At 40.3% G+C, this 24,533-nt stretch overlaps 1 pseudogene; it reads right to left on the reverse strand.

Moving 5' to 3' along the window:
- Window positions 1-4,846: 4,846 nt before the first annotated feature.
- LOC122452963 lies at window positions 4,847-23,077 on the reverse strand (annotated as a pseudogene).
- Window positions 23,078-24,533: the final 1,456 nt, after the last annotated feature.

The raw sequence follows: 24,533 nt of genomic DNA on the forward strand, positions 1-24,533 counted from the left end.
ACTAACCACCTCTGGCCACTGAAGCAGTCAGTAGACACCATAGTTATATTGCAACATTTAAAATATTTTTAATATACCTTTTTGATAGTATTAAGGAATATAAGGAAACAATTTGAGCTAGTTTTTAAATCCTTTTGATGGCAAGGATTGTGTTCTTTGAAGTCCTGTTTTGTTCCCAAATTAAACTATATGGGTTATGGTATTACAAGTTTTATTTCCCCCAACTTGACTATCAGATTTTTAAGACCAGGGCTTTGGCTTTATCTTATTCTCATCTCTTAGCACCTAGCATACTGCTGCATATGCTTCAAGCCCTTTAATAACAGTTTTTCCTCTTAACTTGATTCACTTTCATATTGACCATCAAACCAAACACGACCTTAACTACCGTTTGGGTTAATCGATTTCCTATTCCCTTCTCAAACAGGTGATAGATGTATCCTTAAATAAATGAGGAGATGAAAAGGTGCTATGCCAAATGAATCCTAGTCTCTTGGCCCAGGAGTATGTTTCAACATCCTCAGAGAACTTGTAGAAATGGCTGAATCATTGTCAGGGCACCTGAGAAACCCCACAGAGGAAAAGAGCTCCTGCAAAATTGGATACAGGCAAGTGTCATTTGGATTTATAAAAAGAGGAAGAATGCGTATTCATGAACTAGAGAGCACTGAGCTTGACATCTATTCAGGGCAAGATTCTAGAACAATTTTTTTTTTTTTAACAATGGCTTCTGAGCACTTAGAAAAAGAAGTGGTAAATTCAGCGTGAGCTCACTAAGAATAGTCCTGTCACACTAACCTCATTTTCTAGTGACAGAGTTACTACACTGGGAGATCAGAGAAACAGAGTAGAAATAGTGTAGCTGGATTTCAGAAAAGCTTTTGACAAGTTCTCTCATGATACCCTTAAGGGCAAGATGCAGGAGAAGAAGCCTCGATGATATTACAGTTGTACCAATGTATCCAACATTAGTATCCAAAGGGAAATAGTGATTCGTCATAAGTTCAACAAAATGTTTTAATGCAATTAACAGTTTTCATGACCTATGTCAAGGGCTAGTGATTCAAGTATACCGATAGACAACAGAGGGAATCAGACTTGGCAGCAGCAACCTTCAAATGCTCCATTTGTGTGATTTGACTTTCAGAAGTATCATATAAACCTGAGATTATGTCAGACAAATAAGGTGTCTAAAATGAGTGAGGCAATGAATACCTCTGCTCTTGTCTATGTAGACTGTATTCCTTCATACACTAAGAAAAACTCTGGGTTGTATCTTAAAAAGGGTGATCAGGATGATGAAAAGACATCAATAAAATCATATTGAGAAAGAATCCAATATTAAAAAGAGAAAACTCACAACTACCTCAATGCATTCCAAGAAGCAGAAGTCGGACAGAGCAGGAAATCCCGATGGGCTACCTGAAAAGGTGCTGAGTTTTCTATAAATGGAGCTGCTTAAGTGTGAACTGGAACACAAGTATCAAGCGAGTGATTGGAACCCATAACTTGCAATCTTAGAGTTTTGGTTTAAAAAAAACACACACACACACACACAAAGATGTTTTAATCTCCCAAAGCAAAGATTCTACAATCTGTTTGATTATTTATCCCATGATTTAACTATAAGCTACCATATTTTTTCAACTTATTTTAAATCAAGAAAACATTAAAACTATTTTAGAGGACAGAGAAAACTGAACCAATACCCACATACCTACTACCTAAGTTTATCTCACTTGAATATTTTGTCATTTGCTTCATTTTTAAGAAATAAATTATTATACATATAGTTGTGCTTTCTTCTTCCCCACCGAGACAGCATCATCTTAAAGATGGTATTCACTATGTATACTATAGCTACTATATGTTTTATTTACATGCCATGTGTACATATAATAATAATAAATAAATAAATTTGTCTTGTTGTAAGGAAAGAATATGAAGGAATCTAGTTTAGCAGAAGAGGTGGAAAACTTTCACAAAAGAGATAATGCTCAGTGTTGAATGAAGGGTATGAATTATCCAGGCTTTCCAGGAAGAGGAGAGTGTTCCAGATAGAGGAAACAGGAGTCTTGCTCTCACAGAAGCAAGAAAAGAGTAGGAAATTTTAAAAAACTGCAAATAATTTTATATATTGCTTTAAATAAGTGGTTAAGTTGGAAGTGTGAAAATGTGAAAATTGAGAAATCAACAAGGACCTGATTACAAAAGCCTTTATGGCAGAAAAGGACAGTTAAGCATATTCATAAGGAGAATAATATGATTTATATGCATGTTAGATAAATCTTGTCATAATGTGCTCAGAATGCAGTGGAGGGTAAGGACAGTGGTCTGGGAGCCAGGTTAGCAAATATTGAAAAAAGTCCAATAAAGAGATGATGTATAGGATTAAAGAATGTTCTAATTTCATTCTTTAACATGTAGCTGTCCAGTTTTCCAAGCACCACTTATTGAAGAGATTCTTCTACCCCTTCTGTATTCTTGACTCCTTTGTCATAAACTAATTGACCACAGGTGCATGGGTATTTCTGAGATTTCTATCCTGTTCTGTTGATCTATATGTCTCTCTTTGTGCCAGTACCATATGGTTTTGATAACTGTAGCTTTGTAGTATAGGCTGCCCTGGTGGCTCAGACAGCAAAGATTCTGCTGGCAATGCAGGAGATCCAGATTCAATACCTGGGTTGGGAAGATCCCCTGGAGAAGGGAATGTCTCCCCACTCCAGTATTCTTGCCTGGAGAGTCCCCTGGACAGAGAAGCCTGGTGGGCTACAGTCCATGCAGTTGCAAAGAGTCAGACACTTTCACTTTTCACTGAAGTCAGGAAGCCTGATTCCTCCAGCTTGTTTTTCTTACTCAAAATTGCTTTGGCTATTCGGGGTATTTTGTGTTTTCATAAAATTTAAAATTTTTTGCTCTAATTCTGTGGAAAATGCCATTGGTAATTTGATAGGAATTGCATTAAATCTGTAGATTGCCTTGAGTAGTCATGTTGATAATATTAATTCTTCTAATCCAAGAACACAGTGTATCTCTCCATCTGTGTCATCTCTGATTTCTTTCATCAATGTATTATAGTTTGTGGTGTACAGGTCTTTTCTCTCCTTAGGTAGGTTTATTCCTAGGTATCTTATTCTTTTTAATGCAATGGTAAATGGGATTGTTTCCTTAATTTCTCTTTCAGATCTTTCATCATTAGTATATAGAAATGCATAGCAAAGAAAACCATGAATAAAACAAACAAACAAAAAAAAACCTTACAGAATGAGAGAAAATATTTGCAAATGATGCAACTGACAGTGGATTAATCTCCAAAATATACAAACAGCTCATACAACTCAATAACAAAAAAACAACCCAATCAAAAAATAGGCTGAAGATCTAAACAGACATTTCTCCAAAGAAAACATTCAGACATCCAAAAGGCACAAGAAAACATGCTGAACATCATTATTAGAGAAATGCAAATCAAAACCACTTCACACCAGTCAGAATGACTGACATCAAAAAGCCTACAAATAATATTAATAAACGCTGGAGGGGGTGTGGAGAAAAAGGAACCCTTCTACACTGTTGGTGGGAGTGTCAGATACTACAATCACTGTGGAAAACAGTGTGGAAGCTCCTTAAAAAACTAAAAATAGAGCTACCATATTATCTTTCAATCCCACTCCTGGGTATGTATCCAGAGAAAACCATACTTCAAAAAGATACATGCACCCCAATATTCATAGCGGCACTATTTACAATGGCCAAGACATGGATGCAACTTAAGTGTCCATCAATAGGTGAACAGATAAAGAAGATGTGGTATATAAATATGCAATGGAATATTACTCAGCTATAAAAGTGAATGAAATACTGCCGTTTGTAGCACCATGGATGGATCTGGAGATTATCATATTAACTGAAGAACGCCAGACAGAGAAAGACAAATATCATATGATATCACATATACGTGGAATCTAAAAAAATGATACAAATGAACTTATTTACCAAACAGAAATAGACTTACAGACACAGAGAACAAACTTACGGTTACCAAGGGCAAAGAGGGGGAGGAGTAAATTAGGTGTTTGGGATTAGAACATATACACTGCTATATATAAAATAGATAACCAACAAGGACCTACTGTATAACATAGGGAACTATACTTGATATTTTATAATAACCTATAATGAAAAGTAATATTAAGAAGAACATATATATATATATATATACATATATATATGTATCTATAATTGAAATACTTTCTGTACATCTGAAACTATCACAGCATTGTAAATCAATGCTATTTCAACAAAATTTTTTAGAAAAGATGATGGAACTTAAATCAGAATGAAGTGAACAGATTAAGAATATCTTTTATACTGCTGTATGTGCAAAGATGTATTTGTAAGAATGATGAGAGATATTTAAAGAACTTAGTGACCCATTAGATTTGTAATTATATTTCAGGAAACAATTTGTGACATGACCCATCTGAATCATTATAATAGTATATTGAATTATTAATAACATTATTAAATAAGATAAAATAAGATAGCATAATGTTTATGAAAACATTATGAAAAACTCTTGTATTAGCATTGTACAATGGGCAACTTCTTTTGGTGGGGGGGGGGGGGGTGGGTTGGTAAGCAAGAAAAGAACTTTACCGAACTTTACCAAGAGATGGACATGGACGTTTTCTGACAAAACTGGAGTATATACTGAGTTACAGAGCAAATTCACTGAAAACAACAAAGAAAAACCTATCCTTGTAAAGGCTATTCTGTCACCCCCTAAAAAGTGTTTCAACTCTGAAACACCACACAATCGGTTAAGAAATGACGGGGCATTCTAACTACTATGGCAGGCGCTGGACTGGGCCTGGTGGGCACCGCTGGGGTCAGCAGGGCCGGGGGGCGCCCCCTGCTTCACGCAGGCTGCTGCCGGCTCCCCGTTGAAGCCCCAGAGGGAGATCATAGACCACTTCCTCCACTTTCTTCACATTGTACTTCAGGCCATCGTAGCACTTCCTCGGGGTATCGTTTTTGAGGCTGAGGAGGCAGAAGCTGGAATCCAGCTCGTTTGATGAAGGTGGAGATGTGCAGGGGCCGGGAATAGTCTCCAGCAGTCATGCTGTCCATGGACAACCTCGACAGTTCACTAGCGAGAATGAGAACTCCCGAGAGATAATCTTCCACATCCAGTGAGATCCCTTCTCCTGATCAGGCTCAATGCCAAGGATCTCGGTAACCGCTTCTCGGGTCACTATGGTTTCCGACTCCAAGTACACAACAAACGCTGCCAAGAAGACCAAGAACTGCAGCACAAACCTCCAGTGCTCGTGAAACCTGTAACACTGTTCCGCAGGAAACTTGGTCTTCAAAGACGTTGCTGCTGCTGGTGCCAAATCGCTTCAGTCGAGTCCGACTCTGTGTGACCCCATAGACGGCAGCCACCAGGCCCCCCCATCCCTGGGATTCTCCAGGCAAGAACACTGGAGTGGGTTGCCATTGCCTTCTCCAGTGCACAAAAGTGAAAAGCGAACGTGAAGTCGCTCAGTCATGTCTGACTCTTAGCTACCCCATGGACTGCAGTCTACCAGGCTCCTCCACCCATGGGATTTTCCAGACAAGAGTACTGGAGTGGGGTGCCATTGCCTTCTCCTCAAAGACATTAGATGTGTTTGTTTTTTTTTTTAATTTTTTTTAATTATTATTATTTTTTTTTTCCAGTGGGTTTTGTCATACATTGATATGAATCAGCCATGGATTTACATGTATTCCCAATCCGATCCCCCCTCCCACCTCCCTCTCCACCCGATTCCTCTGGGTCTTCCCAGTGCACCAGGCCGGAGCACTTGTCTCATGCATCCCACCTGGGCTGGTGATCTGTTTCACCATAGATAGTATATACATGCTGTTCTTTTGAAATTATCCCACCCTCACCTTCTCCCACAGAGTTCAAAAGTCTGTTCTGTATTTCTGTGTCTCTTTTTCTGTTTTGAATATAGGGTTATCGTTACCATCCTTTCTAAATTCCATATATATGTGTTAGTATGCTGTAATGTTCTTTATCTTTCTGGCTTACTTCACTCTGTATAATGGGCTCCAGTTTCATCCATCTCATTAGAACTGATTCAAATGAATTCTTTTTAATGGCTGAGTAATATTCCATGGTGTATATGTACCACAGCTTCCTTATCCATTCATCTGCTGATGGGCATCTAGGTTGCTTCCATGTCCTGGCTATTATAAACAGTGCTGCGATGAACATTGGGGTGCACGTGTCTCTTTCAGATCTGGTTTCCTCAGTGTGTATGCCCAGAAGTGGGATTGCTGGGTCATATGGCAGTTCTATTTCCAGTTTTTTAAGAAATCTCCACACTGTTTTCCATAGTGGCTGTACTAGTTTGCATTCCCACCAACAGTGTAAGAGGGTTCCCTTTTCTCCACACCCTCTCCAGCATTTATTGCTTGTAGACTTTTGGATAGCAGCCATCCTGACTGGCGTGTAATGGTACCTCATTGTGGTTTTGATTTGCATTTCTCTGATAATGAGTGATGTTGAGCATCTTTTCATGTGTTTGTTAGCCATCTGTATGTCTTCTTTGGAGAAATGTCTGTTTAGTTCTTTGGCCCATTTTTTGATTGGGTCATTTATTTTTCTGGAATTGAGCTGCAGGAGTTGCTTGTATATTTTTGAGATTAATCCTTTGTCTGTTTCTTCATTTGCTATTATTTTCTCCCAATCTGAGGGCTGTCTTTTCACCTTACTTATAGTTTCCTTTGTAGTGCAAAAGCTTTTAAGTTTCATTAGGTCCCATTTGTTTAGTTTTGCTTTTATTTCCAATATTCTGGGAGGTGGGTCATAGAGGATCTTGCTGTGATTTATGTCGGAGAGTGTTTTGCCTATGTTCTCCTCTAGGAGTTTTATAGTTTCTGGTCTTACATTTAGATCTTTAATCCATTTTGAGTTTATTTTTGTGTATGGTGTTAGAAAGTGTTCTAGTTTCATTCTTTTACAAGTGGTTGACCAGTTTTCCCAGCACCACTTGTTAAAGAGGTTGTCTTTTTTCCATTGTATATCCTTGCCTCCTTTGTCAAAGATAAGGTGTCCATGGTTCATGGATTTATAGCTAATCAATGAATATAGTAAAGTTGCAGGATATAAAATTAACAACACAGAAATCCCTTGCATTCCTATATACTAACAATGAGAAAACAGAAAGAGAAATTAAGGAAACAATACCATTCACCATTGCAACAAAAAAGAATAAAATACTTAGGAGTATATCTACCTAAAGAAACAAAAGACCTATACATAGAAAACTATAAAACACTGATGAAAGAAATCAAAGAGGACACAAACAGATGAGAAACATACCGTGTTCATGGATGGGAAGAATCAATATTGTCAAAATGGCTATTCTACCCAAGCAGTCTATAGATTCAATGCAATCCCTATCAAGCTACCAACGGTATTTTTCACAGAACTAGACCAAAGAATTTCACAATTTGTATGGAAATACAAAAAACCTCGAATAGCCAAAATAATCTTGAGAAAGAAGAATGGAACTGGAGGAATCAACCTGCCTGACTTCAGACTCTACTACAAAGCCACAGTCATCAAGACAGTATGGTACTGGCACAAAGACAGAAATATAGATCAATGGAACAGAATAGATGTGTTTTTACTGTACCAAAATGTTCTCCAGCTTTCAAACGCCTCTTTGGAATGTCCTGAAACCCAGCACCCAGATGGACCCCTTGCAGTAGAGTTAAAATCTCTCGAGCTGTTTGTTCTAAACTTTGTACAACTTTTCGGATTTCCTCTCGGATGTCCTGCAGCCAAAAAGCCCTGCAGCCCACGAAGGTCTCACTCACAGACGCGGCGCCGGCCGCACGACGGTCCGCCAGGGCTGCGAGCGTGGCCGGCAGAGGGCGCTCCGGAGACAGCCCGCGCCGGGCGTCGCAACGCCCCGCCGCCACCACCGCTGCCCACGGACAACTTTGAGTTTTGTTTTTTAAGATGCCCATTTCATTTTCAAACTGTTGTTGTTGTTCAGTTGCTAAGTTGTGTCCAACTCTTGCGACCCTCCGGATGGCAGCACGTTAGACTTCCCTGACTTTCACTAATAATTCTTTATAAAACAATTCACCAGTAGTTGTATACAGTTGGTTCTTGTACACAAGGATAAGTATATAGTCTTATCAAAAAATAAATTCCATCATTTTACTTGAGTTGGTTGGACGGCATCATCGACTCAATGGACACGAGTTTGAGCAAACTCTGCAACACTGTGAAGGACAGGCAAGCCTGGCATGCTGCAGTCCATGGGGTCACAAAGAGCTGGACACAACTGAGCAACTGAGCAACAACAAATCATTTTACTTATAATGTAAAACTATAAAAAGAGGGACACTTTTATAGTGCAACTCAGCAACTCAGAAGGAAAGCATATAATTAAAACATCAATCAATTTAGTTCAGCTCTTGTCTAGTTTATTTCATTTCTTCCATTTGCCTTCACTCCTATGGAGAAGAGGGTGTGGGGCAAGAAGATATGAATTCTACTCTTGTTGCATAGGGAAAAGAATGGATTCTCGGCTGCTTCATCATCTCCAAGAAACAGAATGGTGCTTCAGAAAATTGAGTACTAGGACACAAATGTTCTCACATTCACAAACCAAACTAGATTTCTAGGATGACTCATTCGATTAATTTGGACAATTGGGCCTATTTTGTTTTCAAAAGAATCAGGTTGTTGTTGTTAATGATGTTTTTGCATTGTGCAACTCTAATGTAATTAATTATTTGTCTTCTACCTTTAAACCATTTAACTGTGTGTGGACAGGGAAAGTATATGTAAGTAACAGTTGTTTAAAATGGAAGCTGTTGCACTTTTTCAGTACAGTTTAGAGACAAAGAGAAGAATAAGAGATCTTAGATGACTTAATTATCAAGAGGTATCAATTATGTAAATGAGCCTGATAGTAAAGAAAGCATCTTTTCCTTACAAAGTTGTTACTGACTCTGAGGCAGTGGTTATTAAACCTGAGCATGTATCAGAACCATACAGGGGGCTTATTGCAAAACAGACAAAAGACCGTCCCTAGAGTTTTTGATTTAGTACATCTGGGATGGAGCCTCAGAGTTTGTGTTTCTGACAAGCTCCCAGGTGATATGATGCTATAATTCAAGGACCACAGTTTGAAAAGCACTGGCTGTAGGGAGACTTCTCTGACCCCTGACACTGGGTACGTTGGTCCTTTATGAGCCTGTCTATTTATCCCTCCCCTAGGACCATTACTCTGAAATCTGATGACTAACAAACACATCTAGCTCCTTTATCAGACCTTGAGCTACCTGAAACAAGTGCACATCTAATTTAGTAATGCATCCCCCAGGGACAGCACAGGGCCTGAATGATGGAGACTAGTAGATAGTTAATAATTAAGTGTTGAATTATACTTGATTTATCATCAAATAAATGAAAACATAAGTTTTGAGGAAGAAACAGAATGTTTGTGTATGTGTGTGTATTTGTGATTTGAAATACTCAGAACCATGATAAGGAAAATGCTGAGTATTCAGGGAAGAAAAGAATATTATAAAGGCAAGATATATCCAACCAAAGGAAAAATAAGAAATTAGACTTTGAAATTCACTTTGGCTACCATAGTGTGTCATGGGAATAAAATAATTTAGAAATATCACAGTAATAAAAGTGTATAAATGTTTTGAACTTTTTCAGACATACTCTTTGGCCCATAATACTCCATCCTGTGTAGCTAGTAAAACTGAGAATCACCCCGATTTACCTGTGGTATAGCCAAGGGCATGCCAGAGATTAAAGAGATCACCCACATCCTAAACAGAAAAAGAGAATTATAAGAAAAAAATGGAAAAGACCTAGTAGGTCACTCAGTTCTAGTCTCTGGAGTAGTGAAAGATTAAATAAAGTAACAGAAAAAAATTATGGAAATATACTCAAGAAAACTTAAGACTCTCTGATCCTCTAATTTTTAGTGCCTCGTGAAGTTCAAGGGTTTATTGTCAACTCATTGCTTAAACCCCTATTCATCAGAAGAAAAATATTCCCTATGGTCTGCATTAGAAATGGAAATAAGAAAGGCAATGTAAAAAGTTGATTTTTCTGGTATTAAATGACTCACTTTTCCCTGTGTTCATGAATTTCTGGTTTGTAACTGTACTTATCCAAAATATTAAAATGACCTTCAGGCCAACCCCTTTACTTAAGAGTAAAAGGGGAAGGGAAAATTACTAGAAGTTGACCATTACAGAAATTACTTGCGAGGCATTTTTCTTTGATAGCTGCAGTTTCACTCGTATTATCATCCTTTTCTGTTGACAAGTTTCCAAGATTTTAATCTTGGATTGGAAATGTTACCCTATCAGAAAGGACTTATATTGTCAGAAGCAGCGCTGTCGCGGAATACAGAATCATATATGAGAGCGCTTGCTGTATTGAAAAATATACCATTGCTAGGAAAGGCATTTAAATGTTTAGTCTGCCTGCTTATAAATCACTTTCAATGTGCTCAAGTTCTTAGACAACATATTGAAAGCTTTTTTATTTCTTTTATTATAGCAGTGTCATTTGCATTGCTGAACTTGGGGTTATGTTGGCAATTCCAGATAAACCCTTGCTCAGAGGGTTTATAACTGCAATTAAATTTCACCCTGGCTTGGAATTCGAAAGTAAAATTTTTGTGAGGTTTTTTTTTAACTTAAAGTATATCTGATGTTTTTAAGACATGATCAGATTGACAATTACAAAGGAAAAACAAGTGGCGTAAAGCACAGAAGACTAACAAAGGCATTAGGAGACCTGGGCGTGATTACCTAAATTCACAGATTTGCTTGGTTGTTTTAGAAGAACATAATCATGGCATTTACAGTTTTTTCTATTAACTTGATTTGGACACTATGGCTGCTTTTTTTTAAATTAATTTATTTTTAAATGTATGGACAGCTTTTCCACTCCCTCTTGGTTAAAATATTTAAAATGCATTTAGACCTCTCTTTAACCTTGGGCACACAGACTCTGCTTTCACTTTTGCTGTCTTCTTACACAAAGCTAATAATGGCATCCTGTCTTCAACCTGCAGTTGTTCTGGGGATGCAATAAGTCTCCATGAGCTCAGAGCTGTTTGAGAAAGAGAGAAGTTAGAGGATGCTGACAGGAAGCCTTTGATTTGAGGATGAAACTGAGTTAGAAATATGAGACAATGAAGCATTTCTGAGAAGGAAAATGTGAAGGAGATTTGGAATAACAAGAAAAGAAACGACTCCAACGTTTACTGGGTTTGAAACAACAATCCGCAGCTTCTGGATTCAAGAGTGGAAGTAGTTCGACTCAAGGCTGGCTAAGGGAAGGGGTTCTCTGCAAGCCTTCCAGGAATTATCCTTCCATTCTCTCGGGTGGTGCTCAGTCGTGTCCGACTCTGTGACCCAGTGGTCTGTAGCCCGCCAAACTCCTCTTTCCACGGAATTTCACAGGCAAGGATACTGGAGTGGGTAGCCATTTCCTACTCCAGGGGATCTTCCCAACTCAGGGGTCAACCTTGAGTCTCCTGCATCTCCTGCACTGGCAGGCAGATTCTTTACAACTGTGCTCCCTGGGAAGCCCCCAGTTTGCTCTACCTTTGTGGAAAAAAAAAAAAAAAAAAACAGAAGTAAAGACACACAGGTTTACTGGCTTTGAAGTGAAATAGATCAGTAGTAATAAATCTAAATATGCCTCTGACTCTGTAGTGGAGGAAAGAAAAATGTCTGGCATAAAGGGAGATGTCTCTGCATAAAGGAGGAGGAATGTTCCTCCTCAGGACTCATTCCTCTGTGTATTGGCTCTTACAGAAATACAGCTGTAATCTGACTGGTTAAAACTGCAACTCAATGCCATGGTAACGATTTGAGGAGTAACGAGGACCTGGCTTCCCTGGTGGCTCAGTGCTAAAGAATCCACTTGCCAGTGCAGGAGACGTGGGTTTGATCCCTGGGTCAGGAAGATTCCCGTGGAGAAGGAAATGGCAACCCACTCTAGTATTCTTGCCTGCAGAATCCCATGGACAGAGGAGCCTGCCAGGCAACAGTCCATGGGGTCCCAAAAGAGTCGGATACAACTTAGCAACTAAACAACAACGAGGTCCTCCAATACTAGGCCATGTATGTGCAGGCCCGTGAAAACTACAAGGTAACCCAGGAATTCCAATGGACTTAGAGATCACTTGGGTAAATTGAGATGTTCCCAGTAACTCTCTCCAAGAGTACAGATGCCAACATTAGATGGCAGTTGTGGGAGGAGACACCATCTACCCCACTTACAGGTCTACCCCACATTCTTACACAGACCTCCACTGTGGTCTGATTTACAGGCTGAAATGATTACTGTCGATGCAGCATGCATCACTGGGAGTCTGCTGGAGAAAATCATGAGAGCCTATGTAAGGGAGTTGGGGCAGAAGTGAAAAGGAGACATAATTGGAGGCATATTTAGGGGAAAGAATTGACAGGAACTGATTTCCAACTGGATGTGGGATGAGGGTGAGGGATAAAAGAAAATAAAGGAAAACTAAGGTGTTAAAATATCAGGAAAATCAATTAATGCAAGCAGACAAAATAAGGCTACACAGGTGAAGAAAGCATGGTTCATTTCATAGTGTGAGATACCATCACTGGTGAGAACAAGGCTGGAAGAGAATGGGAGGTGACTTATACAGAGTTCACAGAAAGAGCAGGACAATGAAATGAACACAGTGTCATGACTTTACTGTGAATACACACACCCAGACTTCTGTCTTAGATAACCCCATTCCTCTACACATGCTAGGAAACTGCCTATGGACCAAATAAATTGGCTGTGCCAGAACTGAGTGGGAAGCACAATTAAAACAATTTTTAAAAGATGGGAGGACCTTTAAGTCCATAAGTCTAACTTGACTTCTGAGACCCCCAACAGCCTCTACAATGAGCTACCTTCAATGTGCCCACGTCCAGCCAAGCAAAAAAGAAGAAACATGCCATGCTGCATCTTAAAAATGGAAATTTACTCTTCAGAAGCTCCAGGAAATAACCAGTACATGAAAAAGGAGTCCCATTACTAACACAGGTGTCTAGTTTAATGACTGACTGGACAGTGCTAGCCCTACACAAAGAAGAAAAGACAGGACAAGAAGCAGAATTGGATGGAGAGAACAGTTTAGTTTGGAGCATTCTAATTACGTAACACTGCCCGTTAGGTGAGTGAAAGCGCAGATGGAAGCTCAGGAGAGTGAAGAGGTCTGAAGACAAAGTAACCTTTCTCCTGCTCACATTGAGTATTGGGACAAAGCATAAGCGTAATTTTGGTATGTTACACATTTACGAAAATCTCTGTCTCTTAACTCTGTCTTACCAAAAGCCAAAGTTGACTTCTTCTACCTGTGAGAATAAAAAGTGCAATAAGCAGCAAGGTGAAAATTCCACCCTGCCACAATAAGAAGCCAAGGATAAAAGCAGTCTGAAAAGGAACAAGGAGCTTCTGCATCTAGCAGATTCTCAGATGAGACACACCAAGGAACTCTTCTACTGAAAAGAGCAAAGAATGCTGGGCAAAATATAAATAATATATATCAAGGAGCTAGCAGACAATTAAGAAATTCTCAGGGGCCAGTGGTTAAGTGAAAAAGGAAATCCAGGTAAGCAGATACCTGAAGCCAGCTTTCACTCTGAGGGTAAGAGAAAGGGTGTATAGGCAGGTGTTGTGTTGTTATTCCATATATTCTGCACTTATTTTGTAAATATGCATTCATGTTTACACTGCTGAATGTGTCACATCAGTTACCCTGTTTCTCTGATGTGTTCTGTGCCCTGAGGAAGCTGGTCCTTAGGGACTACATCAAACCCACACCACCCCTTTAGCTTCCAACTGCGTCTGGCCATGACCACAGATAGCAGATGAGGGGAGCAGAGATATACTCTCCCAGATCTTTCCCTCCCAGGGAGCCAAGGTTGGCCATGTTCCTTTGCCAAAGGAACTCCAACACAACATAACTCCTGTTACCTACTCAACTTCGAAGAGAGTTCCTGGGTGTGGCCAGTTCAGTTCAGTCACTCGGTTGTGTCCAACTCTTTGTGACCACGTGGATTGCACCATGCCAGGCTTCACTGTCCATCACCGACTCCCAAAGCCTACTCAAACTCATGTCCATTGAGTCAGTGATGCAGTCCAACCATCTCATCCTTTGTCAGCCCCTTCGCCTCCCGCCTTCAATCTTGCCAAGCATCAGGGTCTTTTCCAATGAGTTAGTTATTAGCATCAGGTGGCCAAAGTACTGGAGTTTCAGTTTCTGCATCAATCCTTCCAATGAATATTCAAGACTGATTTCCTTTAGGATGGACTGGATGGATCTCCTTGCAGTCCAAGGGACTCTCAAGAGTCTTCTCCAACACCACAGTTCAAAAGCATCAATCCTTCGGCACTCAGCTTTCTTTATAGTCCAACTCTCACATCCATACATGGCTACTGGAAAAACCATAGCTTTGACTAGATGGAACTTTGTTGGCAAAATAATGTCTCTGCCTTTTAATATACTGTCTAGGTTGATCATAGCTTTCCTTCCAAGGAGCAAGCATCTTTTAATTTCACAGCTGCAGTCACCATCTGCAGTGACTTTGGAGCCCCCAAAATAAAGTCTGTCACTGTTTCCATTGTTTCCCCTTCTATTTGCCATGAAGTGATTGGACTGGATGTCATGATCTTAGTTTTCTGAACATTGAGGTTTAAGTCAATTATTTCACTCTCTTCTTTCACTTTCAACAAGAGACTCTTTAGTTCTTCTTTGCTTTCCGCCATAAGGGTTGTGTCATCTGCATTTCTGAGGTTATTGATATTTCTCCTGGCAATCTTGATTCCAGCTTGTGCTTCTTCCAGCTGGGCATTTCACATGATGCACTCTGCATAGAAGTTAAATAAGCAGGATGACAACATACAGCCTTGACATATTCTTTTCCCGATTTGGAACCAGTGTGTTATTCCATGTCCAGTTCCAACTGTTGTTTCTTGACCTGCATACAGATTTCTCAGGAGGCAGGTCAGGTGGTCTGGTATTCCCATCTCTTTAAGAAGTTTCCACAGTTTGTTGTGATCCACACAGTCAAAGGCTTTAGCATAGTCAATAAGGCAGAAGTAGATGTTTTTCTGGAATTTCCTTGTTTTTCTGATGATCCAGTGGATGTTGGCAATTTGATCTCTGGTTCCTCTGCCTTTTCTAAATCCAGTTTGGACATCTGGAAGTTCTCGGTTCACGTACTGTTGAAGCTTGGCTAGGAGAATGTTGAGCATTACTTTGCTAGCATGTGAGATGAGAGCAGTTGGGCAGTAGTTTGAACATTCTTTGGCGTTGCCTTTCTTTGGGATTGGAATGAAAACTGACCTTTTCCAGTCCTGTGGCTACTGCTGAGTTTTCCAGATTTGCTGGCATATTGATTGCAGCCTTTTCACAGCATCATCTTTTAGGATTTGAAATAGCTCAACTGGAATTCCGTCACCTCTACTAGCTTTGTTCGTAGTGATGCTTTCTAAGGCCCACTTGACTTCGCATTCCAGGATGTCTGGCTCTAGGTGAGTGATCACACCATTATGGTTATCTGGGTCATGAAGATCTTTCTTATATGGTTCTTCCGTGTATTCTTGCCACCTCTTCTTAATATCTTCTGCTTCTATTAGAGACATACCATTTCTATCCTATATTGTGCACATCTTTGCATGAAATGTTCCCTTGGTATCTCTCATTTTCTTGAAGAGATCTCTAGTCTTTCTCATTCTATTGTTTTCCTCTATTTCTTTGCATTGATCACTGATGAAGGCTTTCTTATCTCTCCTTGCTATTCTTTGGAACTCTGCATTCAAATGGGTATATCTTTCCTTTTCTCCTTTGCCTTTTACTTCTCTTCTTTTCTCAGCTATTTGCAAGGCCTCCTCAGACAACCATTTTACCTTTTTGCATTTCTTTTTCTTGGGGATGGTCTTGATCCCTGCCTCCTGTACAATGTCACGAACCTCCATCCATAGTTCTTCAGGCACTCTGTCTATCAGATCTAATCCCTTGAATCTATTTGTCAATTCCACTGTATAATCGTAAGGGATTTAATTTAGGTCATACCTGAATGGTATGGTGGTTTTCCCTACTTTCTTCAATTTAATTTTGAATTTGGCAATAAGGAGTTCATGATCTGAGCCACAGTTAGCTCCCAGTATTTTTTGCTGACTATATAGAGCTTCTCCAACTTTGGCTGCAAAGAATATAATCAATCTAATTTCAGTATTGACCATCTAGTGCTGTCCACGTGTAGAGTCTTCTCTTCTGTTGTTGGAAGAGGGTGTTTGCTATGACCAGTGGGTTCTCTTGGCAAAACTCTCTTAGCCTTTGCCGTGCTTCATTTTGTACCCCAAAGCTGAATTTGCCTGTTACTCCAGGTATCTCTTGACTTCCTACTTTTCCATTCCAGTAATGGTTTAAGGATGTGGTAGCCCCAGGGAATGTCACCACCCTTTATTGTTATTCTCTTAACCCTGCTCACACCTTTGTAAACAGTCTCACATTAACCATCATTAGTTACCCTACTTGATTAGTTACCTACTGCAAGAGGGTAAGCCCCTTGCAGGCCCCTGATCAATGTAGCTATACAGTATTTAGAGGAGAAATTGTTTTTAGAAAGATAAAGAAGACATAGGAAACAAATGTATGAGGGAAAGATGGTGCGTACTAAGTCGCTTAGTTTTGTGTTTGACTCTTTCTGACCCTATGGACTGTAGCCCACTGGGCTCCTCTGTCCATGAGATTCTCCAGATGAGAATACTGGAGTGGGTTCCCATGGCCTTCTCCAGGAGATCCCCCCAGTCCAGGATAGAACTTACGTCTCTTGCGTCTCCTGCATTGGCAGGTGGGTTCTTTACCACTAGTGCCACCTGGGAAGCCCGTGGGGGGAAAGTGGGAGAAAGGATAAATTGAAAGATTGGGAACAACATATACAAACTACTATACGTAAAATAACTAATAAGGACCTACTATGCAGCACAGGGAACTCTACTCAATGCTCTGTCGTGGCCTACGTGAGCAAAGAATCTAAAGAGTAGATATACGTATATGTGTAACAGCAGAAACTGACATAACATTGTAAATCAACTAATGGCCAATAAAAATTAAAGAAAGAAGGAAGAGTGGTTAAAAGAGCCAAATACTATAGAGACTGTATAACTTTAAGGCTAAGAAGGAAAGAACAGACATGACAATAAATAGGCAACCAGTGACCTTTATTAGTAGAGAAAGCTTGTGCATAACAGTGGGGTCGGAAGCCGCATCTAGGGGATTAGCAACTGGGACAAAGGAGTCAATATAGGGAGATATTTCTTGGAGAAGTTCGGCATTAAAGGAAGAAATTTTCTAGTATTTTGAGAGGGTAAAGCCAGCACACACACATTTTCAGTTTAGGGTTTGATAGAGAAAGAGATCAAGCCCGAAAAGAGACTGCAAATTGAAGTGTCAAAAAGAATAACTGGTAGATGAGGGGTGCAAAAGGTCACAGGAAGAGAGAGAATCAAGATAATGAAGTAAGAACCTTTCTTTTCTGAAAAGAAGTCGGAAAAAATAAAGGTAAAAGTTTAAGATCAAAACAAACCTGGACTTGAGATGGGTGGACGTTTTAAGCATTCACTCTTGTCTGTTTTTCTTCCCTTCTACAGCAGAAGCAACAAGGTTTCCTTTGGAGGCAGGGAGGTATGAAGGGTGAGGCTGGAGGCTGGATAAAACTGGTGAATTTTGGAAGAAGCTGTGGGCATTGGAAGAGGTTTGTTTTACTTTAAGTAAATCATCTATTTTGATTCACAGTAGCTAACCCACCATCAATAGGGGTGAGCAGGGGACAGACACTCCAGTGTCCAGCAAATAAGTTTCCTCAACTTTCTGGGAGGGAATTATATGAATTTCTGTTGGCTTCTATGGCTGTGATGCTCTAAAGGTAACCCAGGCTCATGTAAATCTGACACAAGGATTACAAATATTCATCAGGCATCCCAACAAAGGAAATGCAGCAGGAGCAAAAGCGAGAGAATAAGTGAGAACAACGGGAGGGGAAAAAACCTAGCAACCAGCAAATAACATCATCCGAATTCATCCTATGCAGTCACTGGTGCTTTAACAGGGAAGCAAAGAAAAGCAGGTTTGATGAGGCTTTGTGTCTTAATAAAACATCTTTGAGGATTGAGGAAACAACGTTTCTGTGTTCCTTCATCATCAAAGGCACTGGATTAATGGAAGCGGCTCTTCTTTCTCATGTATGACAATGTATTTATCATTCCTTACTATACTCTGAGACTGGATGAGAACAGCTCCGTCCGGTTGCCCTGCCAACCCTTCTCAAGTAAGAGGAGAGTTCAGACACCACTTTGTGTTTGAATGTTATATTCCTCCTATTGAAGCTGACCTGAATAGAAAAGCTACCCACTAATGGCAGTAAATGTCAACACTGTAAACAAGTTTTAGAAATGAGAAACAGCCATGATAATCAAGCTATCTAAATGCAAGTGACGTAAGCTTCAAAAGTTGTGGCTAATAATTTCTCTAAGTAAATCTCATTTTTAATGTGCCTGTGTGAGTGTGCAAAGTCACTTCAGTCACGTCTGACTCTCTGTGACCCCATGGACTGTAACCCACCAGGCCCACCAGGCTCCTCTGTCCATAGGATTCTCCAGGCAAGAATGCTGGAATGAGTTGCCATGCTTCCCTCTAGGGGCTCTTCCTGGCCCAGGGATTGAATCCCTGTCTCTTACATCTCCTGCATTAGCAGGAGGGTTCTTTACCACTAGCATCACCTGGGAAGCCCCTTTAACGTGCCCACTGTATGCCGAATACACTGCATGAAACCTCCATCACCAAAGTGGGGAAAGGCAGAGAGTGACGTTGCAAAGCTTCAGGCCTGCATTCTCTCTGCCTGCATTCTCTCTGCCAACTAAAACAGTGGGTTTTTCACATGTTACAAATAGAATCTTCAGGTAAAAGTACATTTGAGCAAAGGACTTTACATCTGAGAATTTTGAAAATCACTGCACCAAAGGAACACACAATTGTAGGGAATCCTTCAGCAAATCCTTCCTTAAACTAAATACTTGTTTTCATTTCTTGTGCAGACATTTATTGAGCATCTTCCATGCATAAGACTATGATCTTTTCACTCTGATGGGCATAAAGAAGTTAAAAATACAGGAGAGAAGGAGGAGGGGAAAATGGAAATTAACAGATAGGAGTGCGGTTCTTGAGAAGGATGGGTGTGATCTTGAGCACAAGAAAAGGGATGAGCCTCTGCTGCATGAGGGAAGCCTCGTCCACCACAGTGAAACAAAAGACACAATGGCTTTTGTGGTGTGGGGGTGGGGAAGGTAACTAGAGAGGGGAGGGGACTCGGAAAAGATTCTTGCCTGCTGGCTGTGATCTCCTTTATACATTGTTCTCCATTCATCCCACATTCATCAACTACCTACCATGTGCTCAGACATTGTGCTCAGTGATGATGGACATGGGCAGCAGTCCCTTGGAACTTGCAATTCAGCTGAAACAGTGAAACCAGTAGATTCAAGGCTACAATTCAGACAGCCAGCAAGAAAACCCATAAGGCATGGGATAGAAAATAGCCACTGTGGATACAGAGACCATGTTAACCCAGCTAACCAGAAAAATGAGGATGATGAGGTTTTCAACAGATGGAGGTGGTGTGAGCTGATAACATAGGAGTATTCTGTTTAATAACATAGTGATGATCTTTGCATATCACAGACCATCATAGCCTATGCATCTTAAAATAAGGCTCATATGTCTTTCAGATACGTTATCTCATTTAATTGTCACAATAATCTTGCAAATCATGTACTACTGTCACCATTTAACAGATGGGGGTGGAAAATCTCTAGGAAGGAAAATAACTTACTCAAAGACATTTCCTTGATCAAGGGCAAAGCCAGGATTTGAATCTAGGTCTGTCTGAGTCCAAAGTTCATGTTCCATCCTCAGCACCAGACTGCCTCTTCATTGACCTTTTTTTTCATCATTTTTTTCCTGCCTCACTTTGCCTGAATCTTTCAACTCACCTGCACTCAATTGATGAGCAATCAAAACTCTTTTAAAGAATAATTACATACTTCTAAGCAATTTTTATCACAGTAGCAAATGTGTACTGAAAGAACATATATTCTCTTTTAAACTTTGACAGGTTTCCATTTATCAAAAATAGAGATAACCAATTCAAACTGAAAAAGTCACTCTAGAGCCTCATTCCCACCAGGGCTATCATGTGGCTTCAAAAAACTTCAAGGCATCCATGCGTTACTCATCTGAGGATCTTCAGAACGTAACCCACAGCCTAATGCAAAGGAACAATCTAATTAATGCTAATTGAGATTAAATGAATGAATGATCAAATATCCCCTTTGCTTTGTGCTGAAGAATTGATGCTTTTGAACTATGGTGCTGGAGAAGACTCTTGAGAGTCCCTTGGACTGCAAGGAGATCAAACTAGGCAATCCAAAATGAAATCAACCCTGAATATTCACTGGAAGGACTGAAGCTGAAGCTGAAGCTCCAATACTTTGGCCACCTGATGCAAAGAACTGATTCATTGGAAAAGATCCTGATGCTGGGAAAGACTGAAGGCAGGAGGAAAAGGCAGCGACAGAGGATGAGATGGCTGGATGGCATCACCGACTCAATGGACACGAGTTTGAGTCAACTCTGGGAGATAGTGAAGGACAGGGAAGCCTGGCATGCTACAGTCCATGGAGTCGAAAGAGCTGAACACGACTTAGCAACTGAACTTCACTTTCAGTGAATGGGCTGATTAAATTAGGCAGAAGAAGCTGTTCTATATGGCAAACTCTCCACATGTCAAACCCATCAACCAATAATGAGACTGCACCCTGTGCTAGCATGTGCTCACTTGCTCAGTTGGGTCCAACTCTTTGTGACCCCATGGATTGTAGCCCACCAGGCTCCTCAGTCTATGGGATTTTCCCAGCAAGAATATTCGAATCTATTGTCATTTCCTCCTCCAGGGGATCTTCCTCACCCAGGGACTGAATCCAAGTCTCTTGAGTCTCCTACAGTAGCAGGCAGATTCTTCACCACTGTACCACCTGGGAAGCCCCAGTTGCCATGATGCTGGTGGTGTTTATTTGTTTCTCTGCATATTGACTTGTTTATATTTCAAGACCCACCTTTTCCGTTTCCATTCAATTGTTATTTATTTAATTCTAATGACCATCTATGAAATAAGATACATTATCCTTATTTTGCAGCTAAGGAAATAATAAAGGCTCAGAAATATTAGTAGCTTTATGATCTCCATCAATTCACTCAGTTAATAAGGGCTGGAGACTGGATTTCACTGTGGAATGTTTTTGATTCCCAGTCTGCAAAGGAGAATTTATAAAGAAGTCTTAGAAGAAAGCTATTGCAAAAACTCACTGATCTCTTCTGCCCAAGAGAAAGTTCTACACTCACAGGACCAGCCTTGCACTTGGCTTTGCCCAAGAGGCATAAAGAGAAGATTCTGTCACAGAGACAATCTCTGCAAATGAAATTGGAAGATCCAGGAAACTGGAGAAAATAAAATACCCAGATTTAATTTTCTACAAATACATCTATCATTAATCTTTTAAATGGATTTTATAAGAACTTTATTACACATAATTCTAGTTCTGAAATCTCAGATTTACAGAAGCTAAAATTTCCATAAAATATAAAATGTGAATAATTTAGATTACATCCTACTGTACAATAAATACACACTCCAGACAGGAAAAGATCTATAACCTCATTTTCTTCCTGACATCCACCGAGCAGCTTTTCCTGGCAAAAAGTTTGCTGACTTGAGCAGTTCAGCCAGAATCCTAACAAAGCGAAGGGTAGTTCTCTTCGGCTAAAATGCCTTTCTCACCAAACACAGTTTAGAGAGGTGGCTCTAGAGGAAAGGCTGCCTGGTTTTAAATTCTACTTCTGCCATTTACAATCTGTGTGATGTGACCTTGGACAATTTAGCAAACCTCTCTGTGTCTGTCCTCCTCCAGGGCTAGGAGTATTATGAGGCTTAAATGAAAATAATGCATATAAACTAATTAACTTGTTTCTAGGCACAGCGCGGGCATCCAATAAATGCCATCATCATTATGTATTACGTATGTGTGCTGTGCTGTGCTAAGCCGCTTGTCATGTCTGACTCTTTGCCACCCTGTGGACTGTAGCCCGCCAGGATCCCCTGCTCAAGGATTCTCCAGGCAAGAATACCAGAGTGGGTTGCCGTGCCCTCCTCCAGGGGATCTTTCCTACCCAGGGATCAAACCCACATCTCTTTTGCCGCCTGCATTGGCAGGGAGGACCTTTACCAATAGCACCACTTGGGAAGCCCTATGTATTACATTCATTATTCTATTTTCATGTCTGCCAAAGACTGGGTCAGATTCTTTACCTGTCCTTTCATTCTACTGAGACAATGGGAGATGAGGCTTCCTTTGAAGCAACGGTTCCATGGAGATTATCTTTAGAATCAGAGGCAGGAATTCAGAAGACCCTGGAAATCCTAATATTAATATATGTTTTTTAGTTCTCTGAACAAAAGCAGGCCCACAACAAAGTTGCCAAAAAAAAAAAAAAGACATCTGCTTTTAAAGTTGTTGGATACCCACCCCAGGTTCTTTGTACATATTATTGCAAGTTCTCTCAGTAATCCTGCAATTCAAAATAATTTAAATCTAACAACTGAGGAAGCTAAATCTCCAGGAAGCCATATTGATATGTTAGGAGCCAAAATACCAACTCAGGTCGGTCTCATGACACCATTTCGTGACTTCCACTCCACCCTCACACTGTGTAAAATCCACCTGACCCTGCTTCTGTGCCTTGACTTGCTTTTGATCCCCCTACACGTCCCCCCAGAACCTACTTCTGCACACAGTCTCATGGTCTCTGTCCTCCAGCAGGATGTGAACTTGACGAGCTTCCCCTGCATGCATCCTATGCTCCGTTGCTTCAGCCATGTCCGACTCTTGGCGACCCCATGGACTATAACCTGCCAGGTCCTTCTGTCCACGGGATCCTCCAGGCAAGAATACTAGAGTGGGTTGCCATGCCCTCCTCCAGGGGATCTGCTCAACTGAGGGATCGAACCCACGTCTCCTGCATTGCAGGCAGATTCTTTATCACTGACCCACCGAGAAAGTGCCCTTACACCTCATCTCAACTTCTCTGTCCAGTATTCTGTTCTTCATTTCATGTTCTTTCTTGATGAAAAAATAAATTCATTTTCACTAGGATATTAACAGACATTAACAACCTAATTTTAACCCTCTTGGAATAGCAAGAATAATAACTAACATGGTCTTGTACTTAAATGTGCTGTGTAGGTAGCTACATATACAAGAATGAAATTAGAACATTTCCTAACGCCATACACAAAGATAAACTCAAAATGGATTAAAAACCTAAATGTAAGACCAGAAACTATAAAACTCTTCGAGGAAAACATAGGCAGAACACTCAATGACATAAATCAAAGCAAGATCCTCTATGACCCACCTCCTAGAGTAATGGAAATAAAAACAAACAAGTGGGACCTAATAAAACTTAAAAGATTTTGCATGGCAAAGGAAACTACAAACAGGTGAAAAGACAGCCCTCAGAATGGGAGAAAATAATAGCAAAGGAAACAACTGTCAAAGAACCAATTTCCAAAATATACAAGCAGCTCATACAACTCAATACCAGAAAAACAAACAACCCAATCAAAACATAGCAAAAAGACCTAAACAGACATTTCTGTAAAGAAGACACACCAATGGCTAACAAACACATGAAAAGATGCTCGACATCACTCATTATTAGAGAAATGCAAATCAAAACTACAATGAGATACCACCTCAAACCCATCAAAATGGCCATCATCAAAAAGTCTAGAAACAATAAATGCTGGAGCAGGTACGGAGAAAAGAGAACCGACTTGCATTGATGGTGGAAATGTAAATTGATACAGCCACTATGGGAGATGGTATAGAGATTCCTTAAAAAACTAGGAATAAAACCACCATATGACCCAGCAATCCCACTCCTAGGCATATACCCTGAGGAAACCAAAACTGAAAAAGACACATATCCCAGTGTTCATTGCAGCACTATTTACAATAGCTAGAACATGGAAGCAACCTAGATGTCCATCGACAGATGAATGGATAAAGAAGCTGTGGTACATATACACAATGGAACATTGTCCTATGCTAAGTCACTTCGGTTGTGTCTGACTCTGTGCAACCCTGTGGTCTGCAGCCTGCCAGGCTCCTTTGTCCACGGGATTACCCAGGCAAGAATACTGGTGTGGATTGCCATGCCCTTCTCCAGGAAATCTTCCCAACCCAGGGACTGACATGCATCTCTTGTGTCTCCTGCATTGGCAGGCGGGTTCTTTACCACTAGCACCACCTGGGAAGCCCACAATGGAAT

The sequence above is a fragment of the Cervus canadensis genome, chromosome 14 (assembly GCF_019320065.1).
Source record: "Cervus canadensis isolate Bull #8, Minnesota chromosome 14, ASM1932006v1, whole genome shotgun sequence".
NCBI lineage: Eukaryota > Metazoa > Chordata > Mammalia > Artiodactyla > Cervidae > Cervus > Cervus canadensis.